This window comes from Mus musculus, chromosome 11 (genome assembly GCF_000001635.26).
Source record: "Mus musculus strain C57BL/6J chromosome 11, GRCm38.p6 C57BL/6J".
NCBI lineage: Eukaryota > Metazoa > Chordata > Mammalia > Rodentia > Muridae > Mus > Mus musculus.
Window position 1 is genome coordinate 96880697 of NC_000077.6, and position 10604 is coordinate 96891300.

General features: G+C 47.6%; 3 annotated features.

Moving 5' to 3' along the window:
• Window positions 2622-7155: an enhancer, noted in NCBI's record as "VISTA enhancer mm876". NCBI's record gives its function as "enhancer in: hindbrain (rhombencephalon)[4/9] | midbrain (mesencephalon)[4/9] | forebrain[4/9] | cranial nerve[4/9] | facial mesenchyme[4/9]" and the evidence as "EXISTENCE:transgenic organism evidence [ECO:0001131][PMID:17130149]".
• Window positions 2622-7469: a biological region, named in NCBI's record as "VISTA enhancers mm876 and mm999".
• Window positions 4503-7469: an enhancer, noted in NCBI's record as "VISTA enhancer mm999". NCBI's record gives its function as "enhancer in: hindbrain (rhombencephalon)[3/4] | midbrain (mesencephalon)[3/4] | forebrain[3/4] | cranial nerve[3/4] | facial mesenchyme[3/4]" and the evidence as "EXISTENCE:transgenic organism evidence [ECO:0001131][PMID:17130149]".

A 10604-nucleotide genomic window follows, 5' to 3' on the forward strand; every position in this document is an offset into this window, starting at 1 on the left:
GGTTAAAGGCGTGTGCCACCTCATCCATCTTCTCTTTCTCCTTGAGACCAAGTCTCAGTCTAAGCCTAGGCTAGCCTCATACGTGTGATGGTCTTCCTCAGTCTCCCAACAGCTGCTGTCCTACAGGTCTGAATCACCAAGCTTGGCTCTCTCGACCTGGATATGTTGGCATTCAGCTGTGATTGCAATCCTTGAGGGACTGAGGTGGGATCATTGAGAGTCTGAAGCCATCTTAGACTAATAGTGAGATCCTGTGTCAAAAAAACTCAACAAAACAACGAACTAGATTCTGGTTTAGTGAGAGCCTTTCTCAAGGCATTAAAGTGGAGATCGATAGAGGAAGACACCCTCCATTGGCCTCCACATGTGCATGTACAAGGTGGGCACACACACACACACACACACACAAAGAATAACAAGCAGTCAACTGCAGTCTCCATTCTTTTTGCTTTGTAGCCCAGGCTAGCCTAGAAATCCCTACCCTAATCTTTCCGGTCTCTCAGATGCTTGTTAGAATGTAGGCATGAGTTGGTACCACAGCTGGCTGAAGTCTGAAGCAGGTTCACTGAAATGATTCTTTCTAGATAGTTCCCTCAGGAGCCGCTGTCCTCTTGGACCCTTAAGCAGGAAACCTTGAGGAAGACATAGAAAACATCTCTTCATGTCTGTGGTCGACACAGGACTGGGAGGATTAACATGCTAATTGACAGACTCAGACCAGGAAGCACTCAGGAGGCTGGGAATGTTTGTAGACACCAACCCGTGGCGTGTGGGCGTCTGCGTCAATGTTCCCCTGAACATTGGAAATGTCAAGGAACTGAGTGTCAAGATGTATGCTAATGAGTTGGGTGTGGTGTGGTGGCAGGGCAGAGGCAGGAGAATTTCTGTGAGTTTGGGGCCAGCCTGGTTTACATGGCAAGTTCCAGGACAACCAGGGGCTATGGAGTGAGACCCTCAAAGTTGTGTGCTCATCAGTTAAAGAGTTAATCAGGATAGATGGAGACGGAGTTTACTCAGTGTTCACCCTCCATAGGCTTCCTCCATTTGGAAGCTCTACTAATAATACATAAGTCATCAAATAATTAAATATTATCTTCAGGGTTGGCAAGAGGACTCAGGGTGAAGGCACATGTGTCAAGGCTGAGTCCAATCTCTAGAACCCACGTGGTGGGAGGAGAGAACCAATTCCTTCAAGTTATTCTTTGGCTTCCACAAGACAGCTATGGCATGTGCACTCCCCACATCATCATACATACATACATACATACATACATACATACATACCATAAAGACACACACATACATGCCACATGCATGCATGCATGCATACATACATACATACATGTAATTTTAAAAGGAGAACACTGCAAGGTGTGGTGGCGCACGCCTTTAATCCCAGCACTCGCACTCGGGAGGCAGAGACAGGCGGATTTCTGAGTTCGAGGCCAGCCTGGTCTACAAATTGAGTTCCAGGACAGCCAGGGCTATACAGAGAAACCCTGTCTCAAAAAACCAAAAAAAAAAAACCAAAAAAAAAAAAAGGAAAACACTCTGGACTAGATATGCTAGTCTAAGGCCACCCTAGGCTCCATAAGAATTGGAGGCTAACCTGGGCTATAGTCTGAAAAATGGAAATAGGGTTACTTTGTCGGGTAATAAGTCCCTGTCACTCAGAGTATCGAGAAAGGACATTGTTAGGGTTACCATAATAAGAACCTTTACAACAAAAACCAGCTTGCTTAGCAGGGCCTGCTGAGCTCTGAAATTCTATATCATCATGTCTCTGTTTAGAAAAGAGAGCCACTCACAGCCTCATTTTCCATGGGCCGCATTATAGCAAGTTTACAGAAACTGCCCACAAACCCACTGATGGTACCCATCTTGGGAAATCTGGACAGCAGCCACCTCATTTTCCATTTCTGGCTTTCCTACCCAGTCGTCTCTCACCTGTCCTTAGCTGGTCTCTGCTCAGGACTTTTTTGAGACAGAGTATAGAGTTGGTGCTGGCCTTGAACTTTGTGTGAACTGGAGGGTGACCTTGAACTTCAGATCCTCGTGCTTCCTCCTCACCTGAGCTCTAGAAGTACAAGCACACACTAGCACACCCGGGTTATGTGGTACTGAGGGTCAAACCCAGGTCTTCATGCATGCTAGGTAAGCGCTCTGCCAACTGAGACACCCTCACCCCCTTTAAAACAAACAGACAAACAAACAAACAAACACGCACACAAATACAAGATCTCACTCTGTAGCTTAGCTCTAGAGCTCCTTGTCAAGCCCGAGCTAGCCTCAGCCCATGACAATCTTCCTCCTTCAACCTTACAAATGCTGGGATCACAGTCAGGAGTCACCACATCTGGTTGGTCTGCCTAGACCTTTCTTTTCTTTTCTTTTCTTTTCTTTTCTTTTCTTTTCTTTTCTTTTCTTTTCTTTTCTTTTCTCTTCTCTTCTCTTCTCTTCTCTTCTCTTCTCTTCTCTTCTCTTCTCTTCCCTTCCCTTCCCTTCCCTTCCCTCCCCTCCCCTCCCCTCCCCTCCCCTCCCCTCCCCTTTCTTTTCTTTTTTTTTTTTTTTTTTTTTTTTTGGTTTTTCAAGATGCCTAGACCTTTCCATGCCTGCTTTCAGGACAGGACTTCCTGGACCTTTGGAATGCAGAACACTGAACCTGTTCATCTCCCTCTGAGGCCAGCTGTGTTTGTCATTTGCTTTCTGAGCACAATTCTTGCCTTTGGAAAAGTAAGATGGAGGCTAGAGAGATGCCTTGGAGGTTAAGAGCACTTGCTGCTCTTGCAGCAGACTTGAGGTTCAGTTCCCAGTACCTACAGGGTGGCAAAGCACTCCTAGGCACATAAGGTTTAAAAAAACAAAAACAAAAAAACAAAGGAGGAGCCAGACATGCCTTTAATCCCAGCACTTGGAAGGCAGAGGCAGGTGGATTTCTGAGTTTGAGGCCAGCCTGGTCTACAAAGTGAGTTCCAGGACAGCCAGGGTTATACAGAGAAACCCTGTCTCGGAAAAACAAAACAAAACAAAACAAAAAACAAAACCCAAAACACAGAACAAAACAAAACAAAAAACTCAAACAAAAAACAAAAACAAACAACCCCCACCACCACCCCCCAAAAAAACAAGAAACAAAAAACAAAGGAGAGGAAAAAGTGAACCAGGGCACCAGACCCTGGCTCAGACAGCAGGAAGCAGAGCGCTAGGATGAGGGGAGGGAGGACAGTGAGGTCTAGGTCCCAAGATGCACAGCACAACTTAACAACCAAGATGGCTGAAAAAAGGAGCGAAGACCCAAGTTGCTCCTTTCCCATGAGGTTCTCCCCAGGTCTTTCCTGTTTTAACCACGGGAAGAATGATGAGGCAGCCAAGGACGGCGGGAGGAAGCAGATGCGGTTTTATCTGGCTGGGGTCTCCCTGAGCTGTAGCCATGTGACTACCTGGCTGACCTGGGGTCTCCATCATGTCCCTACCTGTCCACAAGACGGATCAGGCTGCCCTTCTAGCTGGCCCTCCCACTCCGTTCCAGGGGAAAGTTGCTAGGATAATTATAGCCTGCTTGTTTCTTTCCATCCCCCCACCCCCGCCCCTGTTATTCCTCTGAGTCCTAGGATTCCCCCCACCCCATCCACACCACGAGGAACTAGAATCTGGAAGGCTCCATTAAGTAGAAATTGTAAGGTTACATTCTCAGAAGTCATCCTTCATTTTTTGTCCCTCTCTGGCTACCTTCTTCCCAGCCTTAAGTAGGCACCTACTCCTTTGCCCTTCATTTAGCTGCCCAGAGCCTTTCCCCTACATCTCAGGATCCTGTAGCATCTACAGAGTTGCTCTCCTCAAAGGGAGAACGTCTCTGTTCAGGGTTGGAGTAGACCTGTTGTGTTGTTTTGCTTTGGGTATAAGATGTTGAGCCTAGGGTCTAGGCCAGTACTCTATCCCTGAGCTACACCCAGCCTTCTTTTTACATTTATTTATTTGTTTGTTTGTTTGTTTGTTTGTTTGTTTATAGACAAAGTCTTATTATGTATCTGCTGGTTGTCCTGGGACTCATTCTGTAGACCAGGCTGGCTTTGAACTCACAGTGATCTACCTGTCCATGTCTCTGAGTGCTAGGACTAAAGGCAGGCACTACCACACTTGGCCTTACGACAGAGTTTCACTTGCTTGCCCAGGCAGGAAGAGACCTTTCTAATCCTCCTGCCTTAGCCTCCAGAGCAGTTGAGATGACAGACCTGTACCACCAGGCCTGGCCAGCCGACCTGAGTTTCAAACCTATAGTTCTATGAGCTATAAACTCTATAATCTTAGGCAAGCGGCAAAAATATCTTGAGCATCAGTCATGGGACCTGGGAAATTATGTCCCTGGCACAGATTTATTTTTTACTTGTGTATTTTGAGGCAGGGTCTCACTATGTAGCTCAGTCTCCTGGCCCCTCAAACTCAAGATCTTCCTGCCACAGTCTCTGAGGCGCTTGCTAGGATTATAGGCACACACCTGCTACAAGATTGCCATTGCTTCTGGTGTGTGTGGCTGTCGCAGGAAGACTCATAGGCTACTGACCATGCAGGCTACTGGGTCAATCAGGGATTCACACAGACCCAGCATCTGCCCCATCCCTTCAGGGAGTCGTGTGTACAAATTCCATTCTGTTTGGCCTGTCAGTGACTATCTGACCCTTAGCCCATCCTGCCTGGGGTTTACTCAACAGAATTTAAAAAAGAAAAAAAAAAATAATGTACAGAAGTTGTTAACCAGTGACCAGTAAGGTAGATGCTGGAAATATGACAACGGTGACCCCGGAGGTCATATTTGTCTGTGTGAATCAGATAGAGTGAGAGAGACAGAGTCGGGGCTCTCAAGCCAGAAAGGGGAGTCAGGCAAGGGCTGAAAGGGCTGACTTGGCTGAGAAAGACTGTCAGGAGGCAAAAGGAAAGAGAGAAGCTAGACCGATGCTGGAAGAGAAGGAGAAAAATGGGAAGGACAGAACGCAGCAGAGCAGGGGAAAGGATGGACAGCCGGCAGATGGGACAGGAGGACAAAACAACAAAGGACGGTTAGACGTTCCAGCTGGTATGAAACAGACAAGAGTCGGCAGAGGAGGCAGAAGGGAGAGAAGAACCTAGAGGGGAGGTGCTGGTGTCAAAAATAAGATGAGGAAGCTGGCATGGGACAGACAGACTGAGAGCAACCGGGGAGAGTGAAAGACAGACAGACGGACAGATGGCAGGGACAAGAGGGTGCCCTGGGTTGCCTCCATTCTGCTGTGTTTACTAGCTAATTGAGTTAAATTGTTGTCAGAGATGTAATTAAAGGGTAGAGAGAGCGCTCTGGCAGGCCCGAAACAGATGGAGGGGGCTTTAATTGGTAATTAAATTCTTCCCTGGCAGCTGAGGAAGGAGCTTCGCTTCAGCCTCACAAGGCCACGGGTGGCCTCCCCCCACACACTCCAGGCCCCTCTTGGGGGCCCTTTGGGGAAGGGGCTCTGCTCCACTCACCAGCAGCCTGGCAGGCAGGGCAGCTTGGTAACTGCAGGCAGGCAGGGCAGCTTGGTAACTGCAGGGGGGTAGATACCAAGCAGGCCTTCCTCCCTGGCTGTGGCTGGCTCAGCTCCCAGGGGCTAAGCCAAGCACACCTGCCCTGTGCCCACCCTTCCCAACCTTCCTGCTGCCACACATCAAACTAGCCTCGGCCAGTGACTTCCTACAAGATTGCTCCTGCTTCTGGTGTGTGTGGGTGTCGCAGGAAGACTCATAGGGTACTGATCATGCAGGCTACTGGGTCAATCAGGGATTCACACAGACCCAGCATCTGCCCCATCCCTTCCAGGAGTCATGTGTACAAATTCCATTCTGTTTGGCCTGCCAGTGACTATCTGACCCTTAGCCCATCCTTTACTTTCACTACACAGGTAGGACAGGACCAGGGTCAGCAGCCTGTAAGGACAGATCATTTGGTTAGATAGACTAGGATGTGGGTATTTAGACTGATCAACTCTCTACCCAAATGTTAGGCTTGTTTCTTTGAAGAAGCATCCATGGGAAGGGAGAGCAGATATCTCAGAAAAACCACATCTTAAACGTGGTTAAAGAAAGAAAGAAGCAAAAAGATGGGCCAGTAAGACAGCGCCATGGGAAAGGCTGCCGAGTCTGATTCCCCAAGACTCCTGTAGTGAAAGGGGAAAGCTAACTCCTGCAAATGGTGCTCTCACTTCCACGGATATAGCATGGCCTGTGCAGGTGCACATATATACACACGTGCACACACATGCATATATGCACACATATGCATGCAGGACCACACACAGAATCTAGAATGAAAGAAAGGAAGGAAGGAAAGGAGGGAGGGAGAGAGAGGAAGGAGGGGGGAGATTTTCAAAACTGAAAGAAAAGTTAGGCAGGAAAAACAAAACCGGGCAGGCACTGCATCCTCCTATAGCTGCTGACTCAGCAGTGAGAGCCAAGCTCACACAACCAACCTCAACAGCTGAGGAGCCAAGGCTTAGCCTCTCTCAGTCTAACACAACATTGTCTTGCTCTGGGCTTGGTGAGGCCCAGAGTCAGGAAAAGTTCCCAGAGGCTTCTGGAGATCGTGGTAGAGTTGTAGACACATTGTAGTTGTAGAAGGTTCATGTGACCCAGTGCCAGCTCCAGGGTTCTCTCACTTTTGGCCTTTGTCCTGCTCTTTCGTAGTGCATCCCACACATGCCGGTCTCTGCCAAGAACTACGCTCCCCACCGTGACAGTCTGCTTCCTTGGACTAACCTCTTACCTATCCCAAGGGCACTGCTAAGCCTTCATGTCTTTGTTTCTTTCCAATATTTACTATTTATTTGTTTATTGTGTATACGAACGTTTTTGCCTGCATGTATGTATGCGCGCCGTGTGCACAGAGTCAGGAAGAGGACCCCAGATACCTTAGACTGGAGTTAGACACTTGTGAGCCACTGTGTGGGTGTTGAGAATGGAAGCTGGGTCTTCTGTAAGACCGGCAACTGGTCTAACCACTGAGCCATCTCTCCATCTCAATTCTTTAGGATGCTACTCTTCGCCCAATCTCTCCAAACCCTGATACCCATCAACCCAACATTCCCCATTCCAACATCCTTCACCTCAACATGATCTATCAAATCATCCCGCCTATCCTCAAGTCCCTCCCATTCCCATTGCCTCGTCCCAACCATCGTCCCAATTTCAGCATTCCCTGCCCCCAACATCCCCCATGCCAATGTTCTATCTCCACATTCCCCCGTTTCCCAACATTCTCCATCCCACTATCCACCCATGCTAACATCCCCCACCCCAACATTTTCCCACTCTAACATCCTCTTCCCTCAAGTCCCCACTGTGGAAAACCCCAACCTCCTCCCTATCCCATGGTGCCCCCATCCAAGTCCTATTGTTCCTGATTGGGTTGTTACCTGACTCGCCATGAGTCTTAACGGGTCAAGGATCATGTCCTTTTCCCTCCCTGCCACAGAGGTCAATTCCCTGCACCCACATGGTGGCTCACAACCATCTGTCTATAACCAATCTCAGAGGATCCAACACCCTCTTCTGACCTCCCTGAGTACCACGTACCCAAGCGATGCACAGACAGACACGTAGGTGAAGTACCCATACAAAGCATAAATAATAATTGTTTAGGCGGAGTTTTCAACTCTTGCATTTTGGGGGAGTGGTCTGGGAAGCCTCCTGTTTCAATTAACACAGGTCTGCTTCTCTGATTTTGAGTAACATATTAGGGTCCTGGCAAGGGGTATGCCGGCAAGGGTTCAACTGCTGCCATTCCCTGGCTAGCCATAGATAAGCCGCCATGTAGTCTTTGCCCATTTTTGCTATGTTAAACACACCCAGCAAAGGTCATCTCCAGCTGGTGATCAAGTCCTCTCCATTAATATAAGGCAGAGCTGGGTATGTAGATCAATAATAAAGCACTTGTATTACAGGAATATGCGCCATGCTCTGGGTTCTCATCCCCAGTGAGACAGACAGACAGACAGACAGACAGACACACACACACACACACACACACACGAGAGACAGAGAGAGAGACAGAGACACAGAGACAGAGAGATACTGAGCAAAACGGGAAGAGTTGCTAAAGGCTGTTCAGCTAACTAGAACTACGTTTCAAAGCTCTTGGCCCCCCCAGCCATACACACAACACAATCTGGCACAGTCTGTCACAGGCAGTCTGGGGGAAGAGGGACGCCATTGCAGGAGACTACAAAGCAGGAGCTCCAGGGATGACCTGGAGTGGCCAGGGTTAAGTGGGGGGTCCTCCCACCCCCCAAGATTGTGCCATCAAGTCTTGCTGGGCGCCGGCTCAAAACTTCTTCTTCTTTCCGTATTTTATTTCGGTGTTTCTCTAGTGTATATACGTGTTCTGCGAGCATCACAGGAAAACTCTGGAGAGTTGGTTTCTTTCTCCTCCATGTAGGTTTTAGAGATAGAGTTCAGCTTGACTGTTATGGTGGTATGTGCCTTTGCCTGTTGTTTGCCTCTTTGTTTGCTTTTGCCAGGCTATCTCACTGGCCTGACTCCTTACTCTTTTTGGGTTTTGCTTTTTAAAGACTAACTTACTTTCACTTTGCAGGTATGAGTGTTGGCTTGCGTGTATGTATGTGCAGAGGCCAGATGGGAGTGTCAGATTCTCTGAAACTAGAGTTACAGTTGGTTGTGAGATGCCATGGGAGTGCTGGGAACAGAACCTGGGTCCTCTGTGAGCATCAAGGGCTCTTAACTCCTGAGGTCTCTTCAGGACCTGACTTCTTAGTCTTTAAAACATAAAGGAATTCTTTATCTGGGCGTGGTGGCATATGCTTTTAATCCCAGCACTCAGGAGGCAGAGGCAGACAGATCTCTTGAGTTCGAGGCCAGCCTGGTCTACGGAGTGAGTTCCAGGACAGCCAGGGCTACACAGAGAAACCCTGTCTCAAAAACCTAACACAATAAAAATTAAAATAAAAAAAAAGGAAATTCTTTTAGATTTTTATTCTGAGGCTGGGCCTTTCATTCTTGCACTTACTAGAGAAGCAGAGGCAGCCTGATCTACAGAGTCAGTCCTGGGCTACACAGTGAGACCTATCTCATACACCACACACACACACACACACACACACACACACACACACACACACGACCTCGCTTATGCTTGGCCACTGAGGTACATTTTTATTTTGAAGCAGTATTATTAAGTTGCCTGCTCAGTCTAGCTCTGAACTCACATTATAGCCCAGGCAGGTCTTGAATCTGCCATCCTCCTGCCTCAGTCTCTGGAATAGCTGGGATTACAGGCCTGTGCCAATGTGTGTGGCTCTTCTTATTCTTCATGGACAGCAAACTCCCCAAATTTAAAAAAACAAAACAAGATGGTTTTTTTTCTTGCTGACATGCATTTAATGTCGCTTAATCACATTGGTCCTCCGATGACCTCGTTTGTACCTCGTCAGGGCACTCCTCTTCCTCCCCTTGTACTTCCGCATCTCTGCTTTTCAGTCTAGATTCTGAAGATGAGAGAAGACGTACCAGACTTGTCTTTCAGAGTCTGGTTTGTTTCGATTTACACGATGCTCTCTAGTTCTACCTATTTTTTGTAAATAATTTTACATTTATTTATTTTATTTATTTTGTATGTGTGTGTACACGTATACAGACATGCGTGCCCATGCAGGTCACAGTATATGAGTAGAAGTCAGAGGACAACTTTCAGGAGTTGGTTCTTTTCTGTTGTGTGGGTCCTCAGGTTGCTAGATTTGGTAGCAGGCTCCTTCACTGGCTAAGCCAGCTCTTTGGTCCCTTTTTAAAAAACAAAAAACAAAACCCCTACAAATGAGATAATCTTGTGCTTATGTACGAACAAAACTCTGTTGTGTATTCATACTATAGTTCCTTTAGCCTCTCCTCCTGGGCTTCTAGGCTATAACTTGGCTATTGTGGATAGCGATACATCAACCACAGGCCGGCAGGTGTCTCTGATGTAGGCCGACTTACATTTCTTCAGGCACGTGCCTGGATGAGGTCTCACTGGATCATGTGGTGGTTCTATTTTTAGAACTTTGGTGGAACCTCCATACCGATTTCTACATTAATTAATTTATATTAATTTATGTTCTACCAGCAGCGAACAAGGCTTTTCAACTAGCCTCACTTCCGTCTCATTCAAGTGTAGGAGGAACCAGGAAACACACCGTTGCTCTTCTCCTAAGTCTGTCTCACACACCTCCCCACAGCCCTGGGTGATCTCTGTATGTGTGTGTGCTGAGGAGGCTCAGGAGAGCCGATCCCTTTAGACAACCCAGGACTGATCACTTCAGCAGCTGCTGTATCTCTCCCAGACTGAGGGGCAAGGTGGGAGGGTAGAGCAGTGCTAAGGGACGACTGGGTCTATTAGAGTCCTGGATTCTGGTTCTGGCCCAGCTACTAATTACCATTCTCTTTGGCCTCGGTTTCCTCAAATGCTAGACTGATGTTGTCTGGCATCTACTACTCTCTTTCCCCATAGTGTGTGTATGTGTGTGTGTGTGTGTGTATGTGTGATATGTGTGATATGTGTGTGTACATGCATGTCAAAGCCAGAGGTTGATGTTGGATATCTTCCTTCA